This window comes from Taeniopygia guttata, chromosome W (assembly GCF_048771995.1).
Source record: "Taeniopygia guttata chromosome W, bTaeGut7.mat, whole genome shotgun sequence".
Taxonomy (NCBI): Eukaryota; Metazoa; Chordata; class Aves; order Passeriformes; family Estrildidae; genus Taeniopygia; species Taeniopygia guttata.
In genome coordinates this window covers 11,802,874-11,828,597 of record NC_133064.1, presented here as the reverse complement: position 1 = coordinate 11,828,597, position 25,724 = coordinate 11,802,874, and positions in this window count along the sequence as shown.

Here is a 25,724-nt window from a genome sequence, read left to right as displayed (position 1 = left end):
GCAGGTGCACGGGACAAAAGTCAAGAAGGGGTCAGACTCTAATTTTCTGTGCTCCAGGTGTGGTAGGCCAGGTCATTTTGTGAAGGAATGCAAGTTGACTTACCATGCTAATGGTAAGCGATTGACAGGCTCGGGAAATGGGGGCAGGAGTGCACAGGGGAACTGCGCGCTGAAACAAGTGATCCCCCAGAGCACGGCACAAGTGCAGGGTGCCCCAGTCAACTCGACACAGGCATCCACGGCTCTGCCGGGGTGGATGTACACAGCGCAGCAGCAGTCATCTTAGATTCTACTGATGTGCACAGGGTCCCTCTGAATGCATTTGGGCCTTTAGGTCATGGATTGGGTGCATTGTTGATGGGGCGGTCTAACACTAGCCTTTTCGGGGTCTTTGTGCACCCGGGTGTCGTGGATTCTGATTTTATGGGCCAGATTTGTGCTATGGTTTCCACACCCTCCCCTCCTGTCATTATTCCGGCAGGAACCCGCATTGCTCAACTTGTGCCTTTCCAGTCGTGTTCCCAGGGCAGATCAGCAGATGCGTGGAGATGGTGGTTTCTAATCCATGGGACCGCCGCAAGTCCTCTGGTCCACGCTCATTTTTGCTAACCGTCCACAGATGGTGTGCTCTGTGGTTTTGCCAGGTGCCAGCCCGTCTCGGATCCAGCTGCAAGGTTTGACCGACACCGGGGCCGACGTGACAGTCGTCTCCGCCTCTGTGTGGCCTCCTAAGTGGCCTTTGGACTCTGTGGGAGTGGCCATTGAAGGCTTGGGGGGTGCAGCACAGACATTTCTGAGCCGGCAGGCTGTGTTGATCAAAAAAACGGAAGGGCAGACAGCTAAGGTTCGGCCCTATGTTACTGCAGCTCCAGTCACTCTTTGGGGGCGGGATGTGCTGGCAGCCTGGGGTGTGCGCATTGGGATGGATTTTTGACAGGGGTCACTGTGTTGAAGGGCGCAGATTACCCTACACTACCTTTGCGGTGGTTGGTGACCAGACCCATCTGGGGGCCCCAGTGGCCCCTGCCATTTGAGAAATTAGTCGCCCTTCATTAGTTGGTTCAGGATCAGCTTCACCAGGGACACATTGAGTCTTCTACTAGTCCCTGGAACACTCCTGTTTTTGTGATCAAGAAAAAGTCGGGGAAATGGAGGTTGTTACAGGACCTCCGAAAAGTCAGTGCAGTCATGGAAAGCATGGGGGCATTGCAGCCTGGTATGCCCTCGCCTACCATGCTCTTCGCAGGTTGGGAAATCTTGATCGTTGATTTGAAGGATTGTTTTTTTACGATCCCTCTGCATCCTGATGACAGACCAAAATTTGCTTTTACTGTGCCTTCTGTCAACAATGATCGGTCTGTACGGAGATATCAATGGAAAGTTCTGCCACAGGGTTGCAAAAACAGTCCGACCATTTGTCAATGGTATGTGGCCCAGGCCTTGTCTGGAGTCCACGAGCAGTTCCCTGACGTGTATTGTTATCATTACATGGATGCCATTCTGGTGGCGGCTCCCACTCGGGGGGAACTGCAGAGGGTTCGGCCTCAGTTGTTCTCCGCCTTGCATTCTTATGGACTGCAAGTGGCTCCGGAAAAGGTTCAGAGCCGACCTCCTTGGAAGTATTTGGGGGTCAAGATTCTGGAGTGAACCATTCAGCATCAGGAGGTGCAATTTCCAGAGACTACTGCAACCCTGAATGATGCCCAGAGATTGCTTGGGGTCCTCAATTGGTTACGTCCCTATCTGGGGCTGACCACAGCGCAGCTGTCCCCGCTGTTCAAACTTTTAAAGGGGGACCCGGACCTGAGTTCGCCTCGGAAATTGACTCCTGAAGCGCGGCAAGCGCTGGAGGAGGTTCAAAAGGCTCTGTCTACTCGTCAGGTTTACCGAGTAGACCCTTCCATTGATATCACTGTTTTTATTACCTATCCAGACGGTCATCCCACGGGTATCATTGGCCAGTGGGATGAGAAATGGCCTGATCCTTTGCACATCTTAGAATGGGTCTTTTTACCCCATCAACCCAAAAAGACAGTGTCTTTACTGATTGATTTGGTTGCCCAGCTGATCATCAAATGCCGTTATCGGTGTTTGCAATTGTTGGCAGCCGATCCTGCGAGGATCGTTCTTCCGATGGAACGAGACACCTTTGAATGGTGTCTCATCAACAATGTTCCTTTGCAATTTGCGCTGCAAAATTTTCTAGGGCAAATTGTTTACCATCTGCCCAGTCATAAATTGTTGCAAATGGCAAAGACAATCAATCTCTCCTTGCGACCGAAAAATAGTCAAGTGCCAGTGCAGGGACCCACTGTCTTCACTGACAGTTCAGGGAAAACTGGAAAGGCCATTGTGACATGGAAGGATGAGTCTGGATGGCAAGTGATGGAAGGCCACGTGTCCGGCTCAGCCCAGTTGGTTGAGCTGAAAGCCGTTGCTATGGCGTTTCAGAGGTTCTCTCAGGTGCCTTTGAATTTGGTCACTGACTCTGCTTATGTTGCAGACATAACCAAGCGGTTGGGTTGCTCAGTGCTGAAGGAAGTCAACAATGCCGTCTTGTTTCAATTGCTGAGAGCATTGTGGTGTGCAATTCAGGACCGGGTTCATCCGTACTACATCCTGCACATTCGGAGTCACACCACTTTACCAGGTTTTATAACTGAAGGTAACGCCAGGGCTGATAGGTGTGCTAACCCTGCATGGGTGGCACCTCAGCCTGATAGAACTGCGCAAGCCAAGGCGTTGCATGACTTTTTTCACCAAAGTGCACATACTTTGCAAAAAGAGTTTGATTTGACAGCAACCGAGGCTCGTGACATTGTCAGCTCTTGTGCTGACTGTCATGGGTTTGCTGCACCTTTACCGGCGGGGGTGAACCCCAGAGGCCTGAAGGCCTTGCAGCTCTGGCAAACAGATGTTACACACATTGCCGAGTTCGGTCAACTTAAGTATGTGCATGTGTCTGTCAACACCTTCTCCTCCGCCATGTGGGCAACTGTTCACACGGGGGAGAAGAGTCGCGACGCAATTGCTCATTGGAGGATGGCTTTTGCAGTTCTGGGGATACCTTCGTGCGTAAAGACTGACAATGGCCCTGCCTATGCCTCACAGAAGGTACGTCAGTTTTTGCATCTGTGGGGAGTCTCACACACGTTTGGTACTGCGCATCCACCCACAGCTCAAGCCATTGTTGAGCGCGCGCATGGCACTTTAAAGTGTGTTCTGGAGAAACAAAAAGGGGGAATGCCAGGAGAGACTCCACACAGTCGGTTGGAGAAAGCTTTGTATACAATCAACCATTTAACTGTGCCAAAGAATTCAGAGATTCCTGTCATTTTGAATAATTTTCTCTCATTGCATTCAGCAGGTGAGATGCACCTGCCCCGAGCGAAGGTCTGGGTGCGAGACCTTGTCACCAATAGGTGGGAGGGTCCGTGCGACCTCATTACTTGGGGATGCGGGTATGCATGTGTCTCCACAGGTACTGGGGTACGATGGATACCTGGGAAGTGTGTTTGCCCTGACTTGAGACAGCAGAAACAGAATGTGGTCAACAGACAGCCTGTGAGCGGTGACCATGGCGCTGACCATCCATCACAATCTTCAGATGATGATCAAGACACCGACCATCAGTCAGCCGGCCCCTCCATGAGGGGGAAAAGAACATTTGATTTGCTTTGCTTTTTGGACATGGACTGGTGACGAGTTAGACTGCCGTGTTACAAGCAGACTAACAATGTTTTGGTGTTGGTGATGGAGTTTAGATTTAATAGTTAAGTTTGTAATGAGTTATAGTGTAAGTCAAAATCTCTTTGACTGTTCTGAGCCAACATCCGATGGAGGTTTTGATTTATCAACTAGTGAACCTCGGAGTTGTGTTTGTCCTCTTCTTTGCAAGGTGTTCTGACAAACACCGCCTCCTTCTTTAAACACACCGTTTATAGTTAAGTTCTATCACTGTGCATCAGGCACTCTGAACCAATGTTGTAGATTGTTTTCACTTTAGGACCAATGGATTTAACCTTTGCAAAGCTCTGTATAAAAGAGCAGTGTATTTTGAATAAATCAGAGTTTTACTCTTACAGCCTTCTGAATCAGAGTCTTCTCATTCCCTTCCTGCCTCGACAGCGACACACAGGTGTAAGGTGCTGGTGCTCTTCTGGGTGTTCATTCCAGAGAAGGTTTGAGCAGATCCAAAGAAAAGGAAAAGCTACAATCCAGGGAACTTCTTCGCCTCAGTTAGCTAAAACTAACTAAAAGCAAAGGAGAGCTCTGTCCCGCTGTCTGTCCATCCACAGACAACACAGTCCAGGAGCAGGAATGTGGAGGAGTGGGTGCCATTTCTGAAAACCAACTGCACACTTCTTCTCCCCCCTTCACTCCTGGAACAAGTCTTAAAGGTGCAAAACTTATTATTCAGCATAAACAGAACAGATGATTGGGGATAAAAGCATCATACAGTCAACCCAGGACAGTTTCTTAAGGCTGAGATCACAGAAAGCGGATGGGCTGTCACACCAGCAAATCAGGTTGTAGTCTCACCCGATCCTTTAGGAGCTAGCCGAGAGGGAACATGAGAATACACATTTTGGGGTCGAAAATCTTCTAAAACACTTAAAAAATGTAGTAATAGGAAAGGGAATGACTGACATTGCTCAATCAGTATTAAGCAAATGTGAAATCTGTTGTAAGAACAACCCTGGCATGAGGAAAAGTGTTGTGTTAGGACTAACAAAAGCAGGGGATCTTCCTGGAGATTACTGGCTAATAGATTTTGTGGAGTTACCACACAAAGAGGTATTCCGGTCCATACTGGTATTAGTTGACACCTTCAGTGGATGGCCAGAAGCTTACCCCTGTTGCACTATCACAGTCAAGGAAGCGGTGAAAGTTTTGCTTAATAATATAAGTCCAAGGTTCGGGGTTCCTTTGGGGATGTCATCAGATAGGGGACCACACTTTGTTGCAGCAGTGGTTAAGGATCTTTGCCGGATTTTGGGTATTTCTTGGGATCTGCATATACCTTATATACTCCAAGCGAGTGTTAAAGTTGAACATATGAATGAGACTCTCAAAACACAAATTAGCAAAATTTGTCAGGAAACATCTATGACACGGGTTCAGGCCTTGCCTATAGCTTTACTGAGAATCTGCATACAACCAAGGCAAAGGGATAATATCAGTCCCAATGAAATAATGTATGGCAGAGCATATCAGATTCCACATATTCCAGGTGAAATTCACATGAAGGGGAAACTTGATTTGCAGAAATATCTAATGGCTTTAGGTTCCATTTTGCAGAAGCCCCATAATTGCATCATGCTATCCAGACCCATAGGAATGGACACACCTGCACATCCCTTCCAACCTGGAGACTGGGTCTATGTTAAGTGGTGGGACAGTGATCCTCTACAAGCCAAGTGGAAAGGACCATTCTAAGTTCTACTGACCACCCTCACTGCAGTCAAAGTTGCTGGCAAAGGACCCTGGATTCACTACTCCAGAGTTAAGAAAGCTTCTGAAACAGCTGAAAACAGAGACTAATGCAGATGAAAACCTATTTTAAATTACTCCTTTTCTGTGCCTAAGGAACTGTTCATAATAATCATCATTCTTGTTTGCATGATACCCGACTGTGCAAGATAGTACTGTTGTTAGATGTTTATCACAGTTTATTATTGTTCATTATTAGCATCACTAGATACTTATCTGTTATTATATGTTTATATTGTAGTATGTTTATATTAGAAATATTTAGAATAGAGACTTGACTAGGTAAAGGCCTTTTCGAGCCTCTAAAGGGAGGAAATCATAACTTGGGTTTTGCCTTTCTATTTTTTTTTCTTTCTTTTTTGATTTTGTGGCTCTGGGTTTCATATAAGGGGATAGTAAGGTGTGGATTTTCATATACGGGGATAGTAAGCTCTCTTCATAGAGTAGGTAGACACAACAATTCCTTCTATCCAAGGACAGCCAGTCTGGATCTCAGGCCCAAGAGTATAAACAATGTGGACTGAAGAGAGAAAAAACAAGAAGGATGGGACTTCATGGGCTGGGGCTCTAATTGGACAATTAGCTCCAATATGCTAATGGACCAAAGCTTAAAAAAATGTGAGATCTTGTGACCAACTCCTCTTTTGCTTCTGTCTTGGAGCCATCCGGGCAGAGCCAAAGACGTGGTTCTGGTGCTGCCAGGGTGTGGCCTTTGAAGGCCCTTCAATAAATATCTTTTTATTCCCCTTAACTCTGTCTAGCCTCTGTTCCAGCTGTTTAAGGCAGCAGGGGGAGTTCACATTGCAGCAGGTGTGGTAGGACTGCTGCTCTTGAGAGTGGACCCACGCTGGAGAAGCTCACAGAAAACTGTCTCCCATGGGAAGGGACCCCACAGTCTCACAGGGAAAGGATTCCTCTCCCATGGCAGCGGAAAAAGATCTCAGGTGATAAACTGACCAAAACCCCCATGCCCTTTCTCCCTGCACTGTCAGTGGGAAGGAGGGAGGGGTTGGGGGAAGAAAAGATGTTTTTATGGGATTATTTTCTTCTTATTATCCTCCTCTGATTTTGTTAATTATAAATGCACTTTGCAACTTAAGCTGAGCCTGTTTTGTCCTTGAAGTGATTTCTCTCGGTCCTTATCTGAACTCATGAACACTGTTAATTTTTTTCTTTCTCCTCTACTCAGCTATGGCAGGGAGGGGAAGCGAATGACTCTTGTGGGTGCGTGGCATTTGGCCAGAGTCAAACCAAAACACCCTGCTATGCCTTGGGGTCCCTCCCATGGGAGAGAGTTCTCCATGAATTTCTCCAGCATGGCTCCAAATCTCATGAGCAACAGTCCTCCCAAAACTGCTGCAACGTGAGTCCCTCCCACAGGCAGAGTCCTCCCAAAACTGCTGTGGCATGGGTCATTCTTCCACAGGGTGCAGTCCTCCAAGGACAGGCTGCTTCAGCCTGGAAGCAGGGGTCCCTTCTCTCCCCGGGTCTCCCATGAGATCATAGCCTCCTCCAGGCATCCACCCGCTCCAGCGTGAACACTTTTCCCACAGGCTGCGAGTAGATCTCTGTATCCCCTGTGGACATCCTTGGGCTGCAGGGGCACAGCTGCTTCACCATGGTCTTCACCATGGCCTTCACCATGGCCTGCACAGGAATCTCAGCTCCAGCACCTAGAGTACCTCCTCCCCCTCCTTCTTCACTGACCTTGGTGTCTCCCTGTTGTTACCCTCAAATGTTCTCACCTCCTTCTCTTCTCTGGGTAGAAAAAACTGTGGCCCCTTTGTTTTGATTTTCTTCTTAAATGTTATCACAGAGGCGTTACCAACCTCTCTCATTGGCCCAGCCTTTTCCAGTGAAATTTCCATCTTTAGAGCCATCAGGGATTGGCTCTGACAGATGTGGTGGAAGCTTCTAGCTGCTTCTCACAGAAGGCACCTCTGTGCCCCCCCTGCTATCAAAAAACAGGCCGTGCAAAACCATCACACTGCTAAATTTTATTCCTGATTCTCAGTGCAGGGGGATGGGGAAATTGAGCTTATGGTCAGTTCATCATGATATAACATTTCAATAGCTGAACCGAATTTTATTTCTATATCTTTTTTTTAAATAAAGCAAGCGAGCAGTGCTGGGTGGCTGGGGAGTCACCGCTCCACTAATGGCACACACCACTTACAAGTTCAGCAAAGTATATATACTGTTTATAAGCCTACAAAGCATTTTCCAACGTGCTTGGTTAGTCCAAATCAGCAAATATCAATTGTGAGAACGCCGAGATTAGTTCAGGGGTCTCGTGTGGTGGTAAAGTCTCTCCTCCAACCCGTGCTTCCAAAGAAAAACTCCGCAGCCTCTTGTTGTTCGGTCTCAAGGCAGTTTATTGCTAGTTATCTAAAAGATTGTCTTTGCCGGCTGCGGCTGCTTTGGTCAGCGGCCCAGGCAGAGACACACACTCCTGACACCCTCTCTGTCCGGTGTCTTCGTCTTCTCCCTCCCCGCCCAGGGCTGCTGCTATCTTTTATATGATATATTACATGTTCCATGTTTACAGTTTTTCCCCAATACCTACTACCTATGTTACAAAGTGCTTTTCTACTCTAAACCAATCCATGAGTGCCAGCATCACCAAGAAGATGGAGGCAAGGAAGAAGAAGGAGGAAAAACAGGATCAGGCCCAGATCCCTCCATCTTAAAACTTCTGACCCCCCTGTACAAAGTAAACCCCCCCTGTACAGGTGTTTAAACCCCCCTGTACAATACTAAAAAATTTTCCCCTCTATTTTGTAACTACTTCTACTATACTATCTAACGCTTTGTGACCGCTTGTTCCACCTTCAAAGTTGGTAACTCATTCCATGGCTCAAACTCAAAATCACCGCTGTTTCCAGCTGCTTGCCAGGGTCTAAAATGCTTCTGACCAAGGCCTGGAACCTCTGAAAATGTCTGAGGGACATTTTGAGTTCCAACAATCAATAAGCTGGGATCAGCAATTTCATAATCTTACCAGGTGATCGTTGGCTTCCTGTCCTTCGTGTGGTCATCTGGAGGGAGCCCTTTCATCAGTGTATGCTACATGATTTTGTCAAGTGCATGAAGCTTTTTACTTTACATAAGCATTTTAGTCGCTTTGTTGCAATATCCCTTTAGCTTTACCACAACTTCCTTATTTTATTCTAAGCATCAGTCATTTTGCTACCTGTCCTAGTTTAGGGCAAATTTGGGGAAAACCCTTTGAAAGGAGCCCCCAGAAAACAAACCCCCACGGCCCCTCCCCACCCACCTGGTTCAGGGAAAAAATTCCTCTGAGAGAGAAGTGGAAAAGAACCTGTTTATTCAACGAACAAAGCACTCCCCAGCACCAAAAAAATTAACAACACCAGATGACAACAAAACTCTTTCACCCCTCTGAAGAGATGAACAAATCCAGAAAGTCTTTCCTGGGAGTGGTCGCCCGGGTCTGGATGCTGGGGATTGCTCTGGGCACTGGGGATGGCTGCTGCAGATCTCCAAATGCAGGCTCCTGGTGTTCTTTGGTGTCTCCCAGATCCCAGTCCAGAGCAGGTTGGATGGTATTCAGGAAGAGGAAAGGAAAAGAAACAGTCCAGGGAAAGAATTGGACTGCTTAGCTATACTAACTAGGAAGCAAAGGCAAAAGCAGAAGCAAGTAAAGCAAGACAGCAGGCAAAGCAAGCAAGCCAAGGAAGCAAGCACGCAAAGCAAAAGCCAGCCAGCTCGCACTAGCCTTTTCTAGACAACAGACCATGGGGGGAGGTGAACTGGCTGATAACAAGGCAAAACAAACCTTCACTTTCAGAGTCAGTTCTGAAAGCACAGAACATAATAGCAAACGTAAACTGAACACACATTGGAGATACAAACACCATAACGTCACCCTAGGACACTACCTCATCTCTTTACTACACTTCTTCTATTTTGATGCTTTATTTGGCTGTTCGGTCAGAAAGTTTCAATTGCTGATTCCATTGCCAACTGACACAAATCATAAAAACAATTTTCACAATCCCTCCCTTTTTGTTTATGTTATTTATTCGTGTCTTTGCTTCAAATCGAGCTAATACTTTTTGGGTCACAGTTATATTTGATTCTGATTTGGCCTTGACTATCATAAGGGAGTGTGGTTTTTTTCCCATGGTTGTTATTTTAGGGCTGAAATCTGCATTCCCTGGATTACTTAAATGTATTAGCTTAATAAAGCATGGTATAAACAAGAGGCTTAATGCAGAACAAAGCAACATAAACCTCAACTTCTTCCACAAGGCTCCTTCAAACAAATTATTTCACCAATTGTCAGTTAATATGGAATTCCATTTCTGCACTGGAGCATGTGCAACTCGTTTAATTTCATCTGCCAAATTTGTAATAACCTCTCTATTATCATCAATCTCTAAACAGCACGCAGATGTATTAAATTTTCCACAAAACCCCCCTTCATCAGTTAATAAATAATCTAAGACTAACTTATTGTGATATACTGCTGCTCTGGGTTAGTTGTCTAGCTACAAGTCTCAATGCCTCTGATGTTTGATTAGAAGTAATTTCTACAATGGCTTATAATCTAATAATTCAGTTAAGCATATAAATAGGGGTTCTATAACCCCAGCTGCCATCCTGAGCCGAGGAGGCAGGATCATAGTAATGTATGATCTGTTGGGAAGTCCATTCTTCATTATTCCAGGTCTGTTTTCCTCCTATTTCAGTTTGTTTTCTTCTGTGTAGAGTTTCATAAAGAGATCATCCTAAATATTCACCTTTGCTCTTTGGTAGCAAAAAGAATGCAGGTTGTATAATTCCAATAGTACAGGTACCTCTCCATCTCTTTGATAGTTCATTATATGCCCCTTTATCACATATCCAAAATAATCCATCTGGAGCTTTCCAATTTTCAGCAGTCTGCCCCGGATTTTCCCTATATTCCCTAAGATCTTTTACCTCCTTAAAAGGATTAGCATTTGTTACATGTTTCCAGCAAATAGTTCCATTGGTACAATTGATAGACCAATAACCTGTTGGTGGTTTTGGCCACCAGGTCGTAAAAGTGGAGTTGGTGGTATATATCATCTTGCAGGGGGTATGTCCAATGTATGTAGCAAAATTGTTTCCTTCCCTAGGAATACAAATTTGGCCCACTACTTCATGACTCAATATCCACCCCTCAGGTCAAATTTCATTAGATTTATGTGTCCTCTTCCATAATATCAACTCATCAGGTCCTAGCCCTTCTCCTTTCCATGGCCATTGCTCGGTCATTTGGGATCCCCAACAAACCCAACAGTTAGCTACATTCAATTCCTTAACTACTTTTTGCATCAAATTAATAAATAATTTTTTTTCCTAACGTGGGGAGGTCCCAATCACTGAGTTTTCTCTTAATTTTTTCATGCAGGTCACTTCCTGTTCTTACTCTTTTTTTGTTTGATTTTCCCCTAAATTCTTTGTGATGTTTTTCACTAATTCTTCCTTGAATTTATCTTGTACTCCCCTTTTATCTGATTATCTCCACATTCTGCCTTTGGTGAAACAGGAATGGTTCTCCCCGGGGACAAAATTGATAGTTTTGAGGGCCCCATCCTCCTATTCCTAAATTTGTTGCCACCTAGTAACTCTTCTCTCCTATTGTACAGGTTTCAAGTTTTCCTGGGGCATAACATCCTGCATTAATATGAGTGTGTGCTGCAAACACTCGGATCATGGTCCAGCCATACTTCACATTTTGGTAGCACTTTAAGCAGGGATCGGTTATCCCATTCCGTGGAAGACTCAACAGTACTATAAGGTCCCACAGTTTTATTATCCCTTAGCCTCCTTCGCCTACTGGGGTGCTCCCGGCAACGAGGGGTACCATCTTCTCAGCAGCCAGGACATTCTTCAGGGGTTCTGTATGAGTTTGCCTGGATTTTGTGCCTATTCTTAAAGAATTCCCAATTCTTTGCTTTGACTGGCTCGGATCTGCACGGGCCTCAATTACTTTTGCAACACCCAATCTTTTTAATATTTGCCTCACGTGATAGTCCCCTTCTTAATCCGTATTTCCACAACATCCATCACTCATAAGAATCTAGTTCTAATGTTCCTTCCTCTAGTCTCTTTTTTAAAATATACTTGGTTAAAATCTGTTCAGTGTGTTTACACTCTGGACACAACCCACTTGGAGGATAACCCCTGCGACAATGATGATACCACCTCTCTTTACAATAGTTGCATTCAGTGCTTACAAAGGGAGAGCAATTACAATCCTTTTCAATACAGGTTATTTTATCTCCCAGCATGTGATTTTCGTGTTATTTTCACCTTCAGTTCTCCAGGTTGAGAGGAAATTTTCCATCCTTTTCCCATCTACAATTTCATATCCAGACTTTCTTTTCCCCTCTACCACTCTTGAGGATCCATCTATGAACAGTCTTATGCCATCTTTTAATTATTCTTCTTCTTCTAAGTCAGGTCTGATCTTAGTCTGTAACTCAATAACTTCTACACAATTATGCTCTATTTTCCTCATCGGGTCCCCAAACAAAAACTGGGACGGATTTTGGGCCCCGGTCATTCTAAGCTCTAAATCTTGTGAATTTATCAAAATTGCCTCGTATTTCAATATTCTGCTATCAGTGCGCCATTTTTCTGCCTTATGCTGCAATACCCTTCACACATCATGAGGAGTGTACACAGTTAGTGACCTGCCATAGGTGACTTTTCTAGCCTCCTCTTCTAATAAAGCTACTGCGACTAAAGCTTGTAAACATATCGGCCATCCCCTACTTACAGGGTCCAATAATTTAGAAAAGTGTCATATTGTTTTTTTTGCTTCCTGCCCAATCCTGGGTCAATATCCCATAAACGGTTTGGTTCGACACATCTACAAATAACTGAAATGGCCTACTGATATCAGGCAAACTCAAAACTGGGGCTGTCATTAAGGCATCTTTCAGTTGTTCAAGCTGTCTTTCATAGTCTAGGGTCCATTTAAAATAATTTAGTGTCAATTTTTCGTATAAAAACTTAGCTTTTTCACTATATCCTTCTATCCACTGTCTACAATACCCCAATAGTCCTAATAGCTGCGTAATTTGTTTCTTTGTAGTTGGTGTGGCTAATGAAATAATACCAAATACTCAATCTGGGTTGAGTTTCTTTTTCCCTTTGCTAATCCAATGTCCCAAATACTTAACCTTTGGTTCTACAAATTGCAGTTTTGATCTTGATACTTTCAACCCCTTTTCCTCAAGAAAATTTAATAACTTAATGGTTCCTTCCAGGACAGTCTGCTCTGATTCTCCTGCTATTAATAAGTCGTCTACATACTGTAATAACTTAATTCCATCTGGAAGTTCAAAAGCTTGTAAAAGTTTCTCCAAGGCCTGTCCAAACAAATTTGGGGATTCTGTAAATCCTTGAGGGAGCACAGTGCACCTAAGTTGCTGTCTTCATTTGGTTTCCTGATCCTCCCATTCAAATGCAAAGTAATCCCTACTTCCTACTTCCAAAGGACAAGCCCAGAAATCATCTTTCAAATCTACGACGCTATACCAGGTGTTCTTTGGGGATACTTGGTTTAATAATGTATAGGGATTGGCTACTACTGGAAACCTTGTTATGGTTTGCTGATTTAGGTCCTGCATTAGCCAATATGTGCCATCAGGCTTTCTTACTGGCAATATAGGAGTATTATGAGGTGACATGCAGGGTTCTAAGGTCCCTTGTTTTACCAGATCATCAATTATTGGCTTCAATCCCTTCCTTTCTTCGAAAGATACAGGGTATTGTCATACTCTTATGGGAACGATTGAATTGCTTATTTCTGTCTTAATGGGTTCAATCTCCAGCTTTCCTATTTCCCCTTTATGGTGCCGCACCTTCAGATTAATTTTGTCTTCATCTTCTGATGTTAAAGTATAAAGCTGTACCTGTAGTTCTTCCTGTTTTACTTCTAAATTTACTCCTAAAGCTATAATCGAATCTCTTCCTAGCAAATTATTGTCTGCTTCTGGCACCAATAACAAATAAGAAGCAAGGGACATCTAATAAAATCAGGAAGCTGGACAGGACAAACGCAGATCAAGCCAATATGGTTAATCATACATTCTTCTTTATTGTTTATAAGATAGCAGTTTATATACACTTCAACATAGTTTGCAATTGTGAGCACACTCTCATCAGCAAGCAAGCATGTTTATCTTTGTCTTAAGGTGGTTAAAGTTTCACACTGCAGACCTATACTAATTCACACCCAGAAGGTTCATTAAACTGTGTTCACCTTAACATAAATTCTAACTGTGCCACAGACTAATTTCTTACTGCGTCATAGGCTTCAAAGGCCTCACTGAGGCCCATATCTGAGGCTTAGACTGGGGTAGCTCAACCATCACTCTAAATATAAATATAAATCATGTCCTCTCTCTCTCAGAAATTCTGCTACAATTCCCTCTTTTTCTTTTTGAGCTACCCAGATTGACTTAAAGGCGCAGTTAGTAATTTTCTGCATGCACTGTAGTAAACAAGGAATAAAGACTAGAATAATTATAATAATAAGAAAAAGTGCAATACCAAAACCAACTAAATCTTTGACCCAACCAGCAAAACCTGAAGAATTGAGCCAGTTAGCAAACGGAGTGTCTACAATGACAAGTGTCTTCATGTTGTCCTTCAGTTGCGTTAGCTGTTTGTAAATTGATTGAGGGTGGTCAGATAAATTCATGCAACACATGCCTTCAAATTCTTCACACCCATGTCTTGTGCTAAAAGAAGGAAGCTAATGTCAGCTCTGTTTTGAAGAACTGCATGTCAGATGCTATCTACATCTGTGGCAAGCTCACTTAACATTTTAGATGTAATATTAATTTGCTTTCCTGTCCAGCAGGCCAGGGTTTTCAATTGTGTTAGAGCTTGCACAGAAGCAACCCCTGGGGTAAAAAATGAGGCTAGTATTACAGATGTGCGCCCTCATAATGATACTTGATCTATACAGTTGGGGTCTAACTGGAGAACACTCCGTTTGGCTCGTTGAGGCTTCTGGGGCAATCCAAGAACCTGATGAATGGTGGGAGCAAACAGTGTTAATTTACCAATGTAACATGGGCCTCCCATGGCTGTTTGAAGCACTGCAGACCAGGCTCGATGCCCACAAATGAGGAAAATTCCTGGTGGCAGTTTTCTTGGGGCACTTTTTGATGGTATCACGGATTGTGTCCAATTGTTACAATATTCTGAGTACAATGGAGATCTGGGAGACAACCAAGTGTTGTCATCTGTTGGCTGTCTTTCTTTTTGTGTTGGTTTCGTAGCATGAGTTCCAAATATCAAACAGTAATTTCCTGGGACAGAACCCAGAAAAGCAAATTCTTGAGGTTTGACATTAATAAATTTAAGATTTTGCACAACTGCAACAGCTTGCGCTCCCAGAACACTTTTTTTGATTTATTCTGGCCAGAGTCCAAGCTTTGAACTCTGCCATGGAACCCAGTGGAATTCCAATTAAACAAGTACGAAAAGGGTTGGATGGTGTGGTTAATGACAGGCGGAATGAATCCTGCCCAGTTTGTTTGGCCCAAGTGATCTACATGTTTTGTCTCTTGTCAATGTCAAGCAGTCCAAATAATTTAGTTACTAAAACACTGCTTAACAAAAACACTCTGACCCACAACATATTTCTCATGTTCTTGATTGCCCTGTTTAACATGAAAGGAACAAACTTAATTCTAAGTACAAACTATAACTTATGATAATGTTATGCTTATGATCATCTAACTTATTTTCCTGTACTTTACAAAGTTAATTTTCATCAGAACTAGATTTGTCACGGGATGTTGCAGGTAAATTGTTGTCATCAACATTGTTATCACTGTTGGCTGGTATCTCTGCCTGTGGACAAGCACGTGTAAATCTGTTCGGCACCCAAACTGGACCAGTACCTGTTGAGACACACATATAACCTCTACCATTAAACAACACAGGACTTAGTCCTTGCCATTCACCTGTTCGCATGTCCTTGTGACAAACATAAAGTCCTAGAATTGCTTGTGGTCTTCCCTCTTTCACTGCTTGGTGGTGTATTACAACCACAGGTCCTTCTCTACCTTCTGCCAAACACTAATAATTTAGGGTAAACAATACTTTTGACAATTGATTAAATACATCAGTTTCATCACTTTGCTTTTGTTTTGCTAGGTTATTCTTTCAGGGTACGATTGGCTCTTTCTACGATAGCTTGACCTGTAGATGAGTGAGGGATCCCTGTGGTGTGTTTCACCCCCCACTTTTGCATAAATGTAGCAATTTGTTGACTAACATAAGATGGAGCATTGTCAGTTCTAATTTCTACAGGCACCCCCATTACTGCAAAGCAGGCAAATAAATGTCTTTTTACATGCAGAGCTTTTACGTCTGTCTGTGCTGTTGCCCAAATGAGTTTTGAGTAGGTATCTACAGTGACATGGACATATTTCAGCCTACCAAACTCTGGAACATGAGTTAGATCCATCTGCCACAACTCTAAAGCTTTCAGACCCCTTGGATTTGTGCCAAGTCTGAGGCCAGGCACATAATGACTACATTGAGGGCAGACACAGACAATCCCTTGCACATCCTTCAGGGGGATCTGAAATTGTCGGTGTATGGCTCTCGCATTTCGATGAAATGTCTCATGACTGTTGCGAGCTCTCTCAACCTTATTCTGTGGGGGAACATGGACAGCATAACTGAGCGCAGCATCCGCCAACGCGTTGCCTTCTCCTAAAATGCTGTTACATTGATGGCTTCAAATGTGCATGATACAAAAGACACGCTGGCGCTATTTCAGTACACTCCGCAACTGCGGGAACAGTTCTCCAAGATGTTGGTTTTGCGATCTTCTGAGGAGTGCATCTTCAATCCTTTGCACAACTCCAACTACATATAATGAGTCAGAAACGATGTTGAGTGGTTCTTTGTTCAAGGTTTGAAAAGCCCAACACATGGCCTTTAACTCAAGGGTTTGTAGACTATCTTTTACATCACCTTTGATTAAATGTTTCAACCATTTCCCTCATTGTTGCCAAACACACACAGCTCTTTTTGTTCTTCAGCCGGCATCAGTAAAAACTGTCTTTCCCTCAGCTGGTTTCAATGAACACAAGGGTCTTTCCAACCACTGATAATGTTTGATGAAATACCACATCGGGCCTTTTGGTTGTTTGTTGTGCACCACTACTGTGAAACCTAACAATGCTTCTTGCAGCACAAAGGAGTGTCTGAGCAGCCGTTCTAGATCTTAATTTTTCATAGGAACACTGATGTCTGCTGATTCTTTTCCATCTATTTCTAAAATTCTGTCTCTGCCTTTTCGTATCAATGCAGCAAGAGCATCTGTCCTGCTTATCACACGACTTTTTGGTTGAACAGGTAAAAACACCCATTCAAGCAGAATTGCTGCTGAACCAGGTTGGGACTCCCTCTTTTTCTTTTGCCATTGAAAAACAATGGCAAGTGGAAAGGCATCAGCGTTGGAGAGGAACAGTGACAACAGCAAATGTTCAATGCGACAAGCACTCCAACCATGTTGTAATTTTTCTGAAACTCGAATGAGAGCTCTTTGTTGTTCAGGGGTACAAACTCAAGGACTGTTGGCATCATTGCCATGGAGCCATGGCAAAAATGGTTGTGGATCATCATTGGTGATTCCTACAATGGTACAAACCCACTGTAGGTCTCCAAAGAGTCTCTGAGCATCATGTAAGGTAGAAATGTCAACGTGTAAGGTAATTTTCTGAGGTCGAATTTGTGCATCTGTGATCAGCCAGCCTAAGTATTTCCAGAGGGCTGATCGCTGTACTTTTTCTGGGGATACTGTCAGTCCATGATGCTTCAATTGTGAAAATAGCCAATTTAAATCTGCATCTGCCAATTGCTCTTTGGGGGAAATTAGAATGTCATCCATATAATGATAAATCATTGCGTTGGAAAAATGTCAACGAATTGGTCGCAGGGCCCAATCAACAAACAGCTGACACATGGTCGGAGAGTTGCGCATGCCTTGGAGAAGAGAAATCCATTCATATCATTTTGCTGGTGCCGATCTGTTGATAGATGGTACGGTGAAGGCAAATCACTGGGTATCATGTGGATGAAGCGGAATGGCAAAGAAACAGTCCTTTAAATTGATGACAACACTGTTCCACCCTTGTGGTATCATGGTTGGAGCTGGCAAACCAGGTTGCAAGCACCCATTGCCTGCATTTGTTCATTTACTTTTCGTAGATCGTGCACCAACCTCAATTTTCCTGATTTCCTGGGGACAATGAAAATTGGGGTGTTCCATGGACTTACAAAGGGTTGAATGTGTCCAGATTGAAGTTGCTCTTGTACTAATTGTTCAACAATTTGCAGACTTTCTCCTGACATTGGCCACTGCTCAATCCACACAGATGTCTCAGTCAACCAGGTGATCTTGAGGATGGGTGGCTTCTCTACAGTGGCCATTAAGGAAAATGCTGATCGGTGGTCTATACCATCCCAAGTTGGGAAAGCACATCTCTGCCTATCAATCCTGGAAGCAGTTTGGGCAAAGGCATGACTCATAATTGAGTTACAATAACTTGATTGTCTTCAAAGATTATGTTGATGGGGTCTCTGCTTACTGAAGGAATCTTCATTCCACCCACTCCTACAATGTGGGAACTCAGAGCTCGCAAAGGCCAGATAGATGGCCAGTACATTTGATTGATAATTGAGACATCTGCAGACTTATACTAATTCACACCCAGAAAGTTCATTAAACTGTGTTCACCTTAACATAAATTCTAACTGTGCCACAGACTAATTTCTTACTGCGTCATAGGCTTCAAAGGCCTCACTGAGGCCCATATCTGAGGTAACTCAACCTTCACTCTAAATGTAAATCGTGTCCTCTCTCTCTCAGAAATCCTGCTACACAAATAATTCAAACAAATCTTATTTTCTGATTCAGTTTCAACATTTTTAAGTATGGGTACTTTAAATGGTTCCACTTTTGCTCCCACAACTAGAGCAGTTTCTTTACTAATTTTACATCCTTTGGGGAGGTGCTGTATAGTTGATCTTTCTGCTCTAGTGTCTACTAAAAACATAACTTCTTCCTCTTGGTGACCTATTTTTAGTTTTATCAAGGGGTCTTTTGATGTTCTGGTCCCCAAGATGTACAGCCCCTGACACCCCTATTTGTCCTCTTCAAACATTTTTTCATCTTTTCATCATTTCTTACAGCTCTGCTTTGTGTGTCCTCTTCTCCCACAGTAATAGTAATGATAATCTGCAGGAGCATCTCCGGAGTTTCTAATTTGGGGAGGTTTCTTATAACCTCCCCTAGGTCTTTGTCTTTCTGTTCTAAACACTTTCTTTTCCCCCTTCTGAGTTTCCCTCACATCTGCTATGAATATCTTGGCTTTTGCCTTTTGTTTTTCTTCATCTCTCCTCAGGTACACCTTTTGGGCTTCCCACAATAGCTCTTGGAGACCTTGGTCCTGCCAATCCTCTAATTTCTCTAGCTTTTTCCACATATCTCCCCATGATTTTGCCACAAATTGAGTTTTAAGCAATGCCGTTCCTACTGGGGAATCTAGGTCCACTCCTGAATACATTTGCAGGCTCTTTCTGAGCCTCTCAAGCCAATCTGTAGGTAATTAATCTTTTTCTTGGTGCACACTGAAGGCCTTGTTAATATTTTGCCCTAAAGGTACAGCATTCCGTATCCCTTGTATAATGATATCTCTAAGGTCCCTCATATTTTGTCTGTCCTGCTCATTCTGGTGATTCCAATCCAGTCTCTGATTAGGCCGTTTTTGATCACCACATGGACCCTGCTGGTGTCTCCTTTCCCAATCTCTCATTCCTGCTTGCCTAATAATTTCCCTTTCCTCAGTAGTAAATAGTATTCCTAATATAGCTTGAAGCTCATCCATGTGTAGGTATTTGGGCCTAAAAATTGGTCTAACCTCTCAGAAACCCCTAAAGGGTCTGCAAGCAGCCACCTCATTTCCTTTTTAAATTCTCCTACATCCCCAGTATTAAGTGGGACTGTTACAAACCTTATTCCCCTTTCATTTCCTCCCATAGGTACTTCTTTCAGGGGGAATAGTCTCTTCTTTTGATCTTCCTTCTCTTCACTAGAATTATTTTCCTCACGTTGTTCTCTCCTTTTGCTCTGAGTCCTGCTAGATGGTGGTGATAGTGGTGGAGCCTCAGGCTCTGGGGCCTCTCGGGAGGAGGGAGTTTCCTGCCTTTGATAGGGAGGGGGTAAATTGTCTAATGGTTCCCAAGGTTTTTTCTTTTTCCTCCACCTTTATTTTTTTTTTTTTTTTAGTATTCAGGGGGTTTAATGCTATCTCTACAAAGACCCCTTCCAAAGTGCCGCATAATCACTTTCCTCCTGATCAAAGGGTTCCTTACTATTTACATAAATATTTAAAGCTTGACACATCCAATTATCAAAGAAGGATCCAAACATTGGTCAATATAAATGATCAGGCCTAATTTCTTCCTTAGTCCACTCTACCATACAATAATGTACCATCTTTTCTTTACTTTTTCCCTTCCGAGAGGGCATTGTATCCCAATGTGCAATCATTAACCCCAGGGGGATTTCCAGGGGTATCTCTGGTAATTCACTCCCTTTCTCATTTTTAGAGCCTCTCTGGGGGCCCCATAACCTTGAGCCTCTCTTGGGGCCATTTGAGCCTCTCTGGGGGCTCGTTGAACCTCTCTGGGGGTTTGTGGAACCTCTCTGGGGGTTCCTTGAGCCAGAGGTCTTACTATTCCCTGACCCATTGTGACCAGTGTCTCACACCACTCACTTCGTCCCTTCTCTGGCCAAGCCCCTCCCAGGGTGATGGTACTGCAGATAGAAGGACTCCTGGATGGCTCAGCAATAATATTGCGCCTCACTCACTCGCTTTCACTCAGACACTGTCACATCCACCCAACCGAATGATACTCACAGCCCGCTGTTCTCATCCGAATCTTCGTGCACTAGAATTACAAGTGATTTAAACTGCAGTTCTCAGGGAGCTCAATTATTTACTTGCTTTCTTTACTGGGTTCGTGGTGCTATTAGCTCCCAGGCTATTGGCCTCCACCAGCCACAAAAGTGGGGCGCCCCCCATAGTATGCTCAGTCCAAGAGATCCAAGGGCATCACATCGGGGTCACCAAAATGGTATAAAATTTTGATAGCCAAACCAAATTTTATTTCTATATCTTTCATTTTAAATAAAGCAAGCGAGCAGTGCTGGGTGGCCGGAGAGTCACCACTCCACTAACAGCACGCACCACTTACATGTTTGGCAAAGTATATATACTTTTTTTAAGCCTACAAAGCATTTTCCAATGTGCTTGGTTAGTCCGAATCAGCAAATATCAATAAGCTGGGATCAGCAATTTCATAATCTTTCCAGGTGGTCATTGGCTTCCTGTCCTTCGTGCGGTCATCTGGAGGGAGGCCTTTCACCAGTGTCTGCTACATAATTTTAGTCTGGTACGAGTGCATCAAGCTTTTTATTATACATAAGCATTTAGTTGCTTTGTTGCAATATCACTTAGCTTTACCACAACTTCCTCTATTTTATTCTAAGCATTGATCATTTTGCTACCTCATCTCTTTACTCTACTGTCACTGTTGACCTAGAAATGACACATTAACCAGAAGGCTGGTTTGCACAACAGCAGCTTTAATACGAAAAACTCTCCTCTTTTATAGACGGCTTTGACACATTGTACTTGATTGGCTAATTAGCAAAAACATCTTTCTCACAAACAGTCCTTGAGAAGAACAGAAAACCAGAGTAGGAAAACACCACCTGCAGGTTGTTTATACTAACAAGTTATCATCATTTCTCTACAACTCCCTAAAAAGTCTCACAAGTCCACTGTGAGAAAACGAATCTTGTTTTCTCGCTCTCTGACCATGCTGTCACATCCACAGGTCCCCCTTTTTGTTTAAAGATGGAGGAGGTATTTGTAATCCGCTGTGGGCCCCCTTGCAGGAAGGAGAACAAACATGGCTCCAGAGGTTCCTCAATCGGATGCCGATTAAAAATGGTCAGAGAGATTGGATTTTGTGATTCCTTCTTACAAAAATGCACTAGCAATCCTAAATCATGTACTTATTCTAATGCAAAACAGTCCTTTTCAGAAGCAAGATGAAATGTTCACTCCCCACTCGTGGAGGGGCCATCGATTGATGGTCGTCATCTTGGTCATCATTTGAAGGTTGTCTGTTGGCCACATTCCCATTTTGGTGTTGCAAGTCAGGGCGGACAGACATCGCAGGTACCCATTGCACTCCAGCATCTGCGGAGACACATGCATACCTGTGACCCCAAGTGACAAAATCATATGGGCCTTCCCACTTATTAGTGGTTAGATCCCGTATCCAGACCTTTGCTCGATGCAGGTGTGTCTCACCTGAAGAATGCAATGAGAGAAAGTGATTTAGAATGTCAGGGTTTTCCTAATTCCGTGGCACTGTCAGATGGTTGATTGTATATAAAGCTTTTTCCAATCGACTGTGTCATGTTTCTCCAGGCATTCCCCTTTTCTGTTTGTCCAGAACATGCTTCAAGGTACCATGAGCACATTCAACAATGGCCTGGCCCATTGGAGAGTGCAGAATACCAAGCTTGTATGACGCTCTCCATAGGCATAGAAACTGCCATGTCTTCTGAGAGACATAGGCAGGGCCATTGTCCGTTTTCACAGAAGAAGGCATTCCCAAGACTGCAAAAGCCATCCTCCAATGGGCAATCACGTAGCGACTCTTTTCTCCAGTGTGAGCAGAGGCCCACATGGTGGAGGAAAATGCATCAATAGACACGTGCACATACTTGAGTTGGCCACATTCAGCAATATGAATGATATCTGTTTGCCAAAGCTGCAAAGCCTTTAGGCCTCTGGGGTTGACCACCACTGGTGAAGGTACAACAAATCCATGACAGTCAGTGCAAGAGCTGACAATGTCATGAGCCTCAGTTGGAGTCAAATGAAACTGTTTCTGCAAAGTATGTGCACTTTGATGGAAAAAATCATGCAACGCCTTGGCTTGCACAATCTTGTCAGGCTGAGGCGCTACCCACGCAGGGTTAGCTGACCTGTCAGTCCTGGCATTACCTTCTGTTATGCAACCCGGCAAATTGGTGTGACTCCGAATGTGCAAGATGTAATATGGATGGACTCGGGTTTGAATTGCACTCCACAAGGCTTTCAATAACTGAAACAAAACCGCATTATTGACTTCCTTCAGAAGTGAACAATCCAAACGCTTGGTTATGTCCACGACATAGGTGGAATCAGTCACCAAATTCAGAGGCACTTGGGAAAATTCCTGGAAAGCCATGGCAACGGCATTTAACTCAACCAGCTGGGCCAAGCCTGACTCATGGCCCTCCAGCATTTGCCATCCAGGTTCATCCTTCCAAGTAACAATTGCCTTCCCTGATTTTCCAGAACTGTTGGTGAAGACAGTGGGCCCTTGCACTGGCACCTGGCTGCTCTTTGGCCACAATGACAAACCCGTTGTCTTTGCCAGCAGCAGCAACTTATGGCTGGGCATATGATAAGCAATCTGCCCTGAAAAGTTCTGCAGCGCACTCTACAATAGAGCACTATTAGGAAGGCTCCATTCAAAATCTTCCCGTTCCACAGGAAAAATGATTGCTGTGGGATTGGCAGCCATCAATTGCAAACACTGTTGACGACATTTGATTATCAAACGGGCAATCATCTCAAACAATGAGGGCACTGTCTTTTTCGGCTGATGGGGCAAAAAGACCCATTCCAAAACATGCAAGTGATCAGACCACTTGTCTCTCCACTGGCCAATGATACCCATAGGATGAAAATCTGGCTTGGTAATGAAGACGGTGATATCAATGGAAGGATGTATTTGATGAACCTGATGAGCAGAAACAGCCCTTTGGACCTCCTCCAGAGCCTGTTGTGCTGCCGGAGTCAATTCCTGAGGCGACCTCAGCTCAGGGTCCCCTCTTAAAGTGTCATTCAATGGGGACAGTTGTTTTCCCATCAGTCCCAAGTAAGGACGCAACCAGCTGATGACATCCATCAACTTCTGGGCATCATTCAAGGTCCGAATAGAATCTGAAAATTGCACCTCCTGATACTGAATGGATTGGTCAAGAATTTTGACCCCCAGATACTTCCAAGGACAGTGCTGTTGAACCTTCTCTGGGGCTGCCTGCAGCCTGTAAGCATGCAGAGCAGCAAACAGCTGAGGCCGTATACTCAGCAACTCATCCTGGGTGGGTGCTGCCACCAGGATGTCATCCATATAATGATAACAACACGCATAAAGAAACTGATCGTGAACTCCAGACAAAGCCTGAGCCACATACCACTGACAAATAGTCAGGCTATTGCAATAGCCCTGTGGTAAAACCTTCCATTGATCTCTCTGCACAGGTTCAGAATTGTTGTCTGAAGGCACTGTGAAGGCAAACTTTGGCTTATCATCAGGATGCAAAGGAATTGTAAAAAAACAATCCTTCAAATCAATGACCAAGATCTCCTATCCCGCAGGGATCATGGTGGATGAGGGCATACCAGGCTGCAATGCCCCCATGCTTTCCATCACCACATTAATTTTCTGGAGGTCTTGTAACAACCTCCACTTCCCAGACTTTTTCTTTACCACAAAGACGGGAGTATTCCAGGAACATGTAGAGGGCTCAATGTGTCCCTGTTGCAGTTGTTCCTGAACGAATTCATGAAGGGCAACCAGTTTCTCTTCTGTCAGGGGCCACTGATGAACCCAAATGGGTTTGTCCACCAGCCACCGTAAAGGCGGCATAGAATATCTTTCGCCCTTCAGCACAGTGGCCCCAACTACAAATCCATCCCAATTTCCACTCCCCAGGTGGCCAATGCATCCCGCCCCCACAGATTGATGGGAGTTGGAATGACATAGGGTCAAACTGCAGCTACCTGCCCATTCACGTTGCCAATGAGCACGAACTTCTCATGGGATCACAGCTATTTCAACATCTGCTTATCTTAGCATGGAGGCCTTTGCTCGATATCAATTGGAACACTTTAATCTCCCCATAGTTTCATGCATTTTAGGAAAAAAAGGGTCTTTCCTCCAAAGCTTACAAGAGGATTTCAGCCCCAAGATCAAGGCATCTTCTCTCTCCCATCTGGGACTTAAATTCTTCCTCACTGACCTCGATGTCTTCATGTTGGTCCTTTACATGCTTACATCTTGTTCCTTTATCTCACTCAAGGGAGGATTGAAGCACTGAAAGGGTTAACATCACGCCTGGGGCCTACCTGACCCGCTGGTAACTTGTGGCAGGAGCCGCGGCTGGGACTGTGTTAGGATTGGCCTCATGGTTGATCTTTGGTTTTCTCTGCATTCAATTCCAGCCACAGGCCCACTCTTCATGGGTTTCAGGGGTCTCTGGTCTCAGCCATGCTGGGGGGAGGGGGCCTAACAGCCACCACCAGCCCTGCTATGACCAGGGCTCTGCAGCCTCCCTCACCTTCCTGCCTGGCAGCTTCTGGGGTCCATCCTGGCCAGAACGGGGGATGATGGAGGGGCTGGTGGGTGGCCCGGGGAGGGGGAAAGGGCCCGGCCCATGGCAGAGCCGGCCAGCCTGGCCTGGCTGAGACAGGGGCCCAGGTCAGGGCCCACAACCTCCTCTACCGGAAACAAAAGAGGAGGTTCCTGGGTTTTTTTCATCTTTAACATGTGTGTTTCACAGAGGTGTGTCCAGCTTCTCAGTGGTTCAACAGACTGTCAGTTGCACAAAAAGCTTTGCATCACTTCCCCAAATTTTCCTCCTATTCCAAACCACTACACCCTGGTAGGGTTGGGTGCCACCCTGGTCAGGTTGGATGCTAGAGATGACGGGAGCTATGGCTGGGGGGCGGCTTGGATCTAATTAGCTAGGCCAGAACTCAGTAGTAGCAGTATTCTGTGTGTGTGTGGGGGGTGGGGGGGGGGTAGCTTGTCCTTCCCCCTGCCTGATGGTTGCGGGCAATTTCTATCGGGGTAAAATCCCGGGGCCCAGCTGGCTCGACTGGGCCCTGGGCTGGAGGGCATTGTAGCAAGCAGCTAGATGTTAGTAAGGCTGGCTCCATCCAGCCCTGCAGCACCCCCCTCTCCCTGCCTGGCAGTCAATGTTGGGGGGCCGGCAGGTGGGCCCGGGGGAAGGGGGCCTAACCTCACGGCAGGGCCAGCTGGCCCGGCCACCCAGCTGT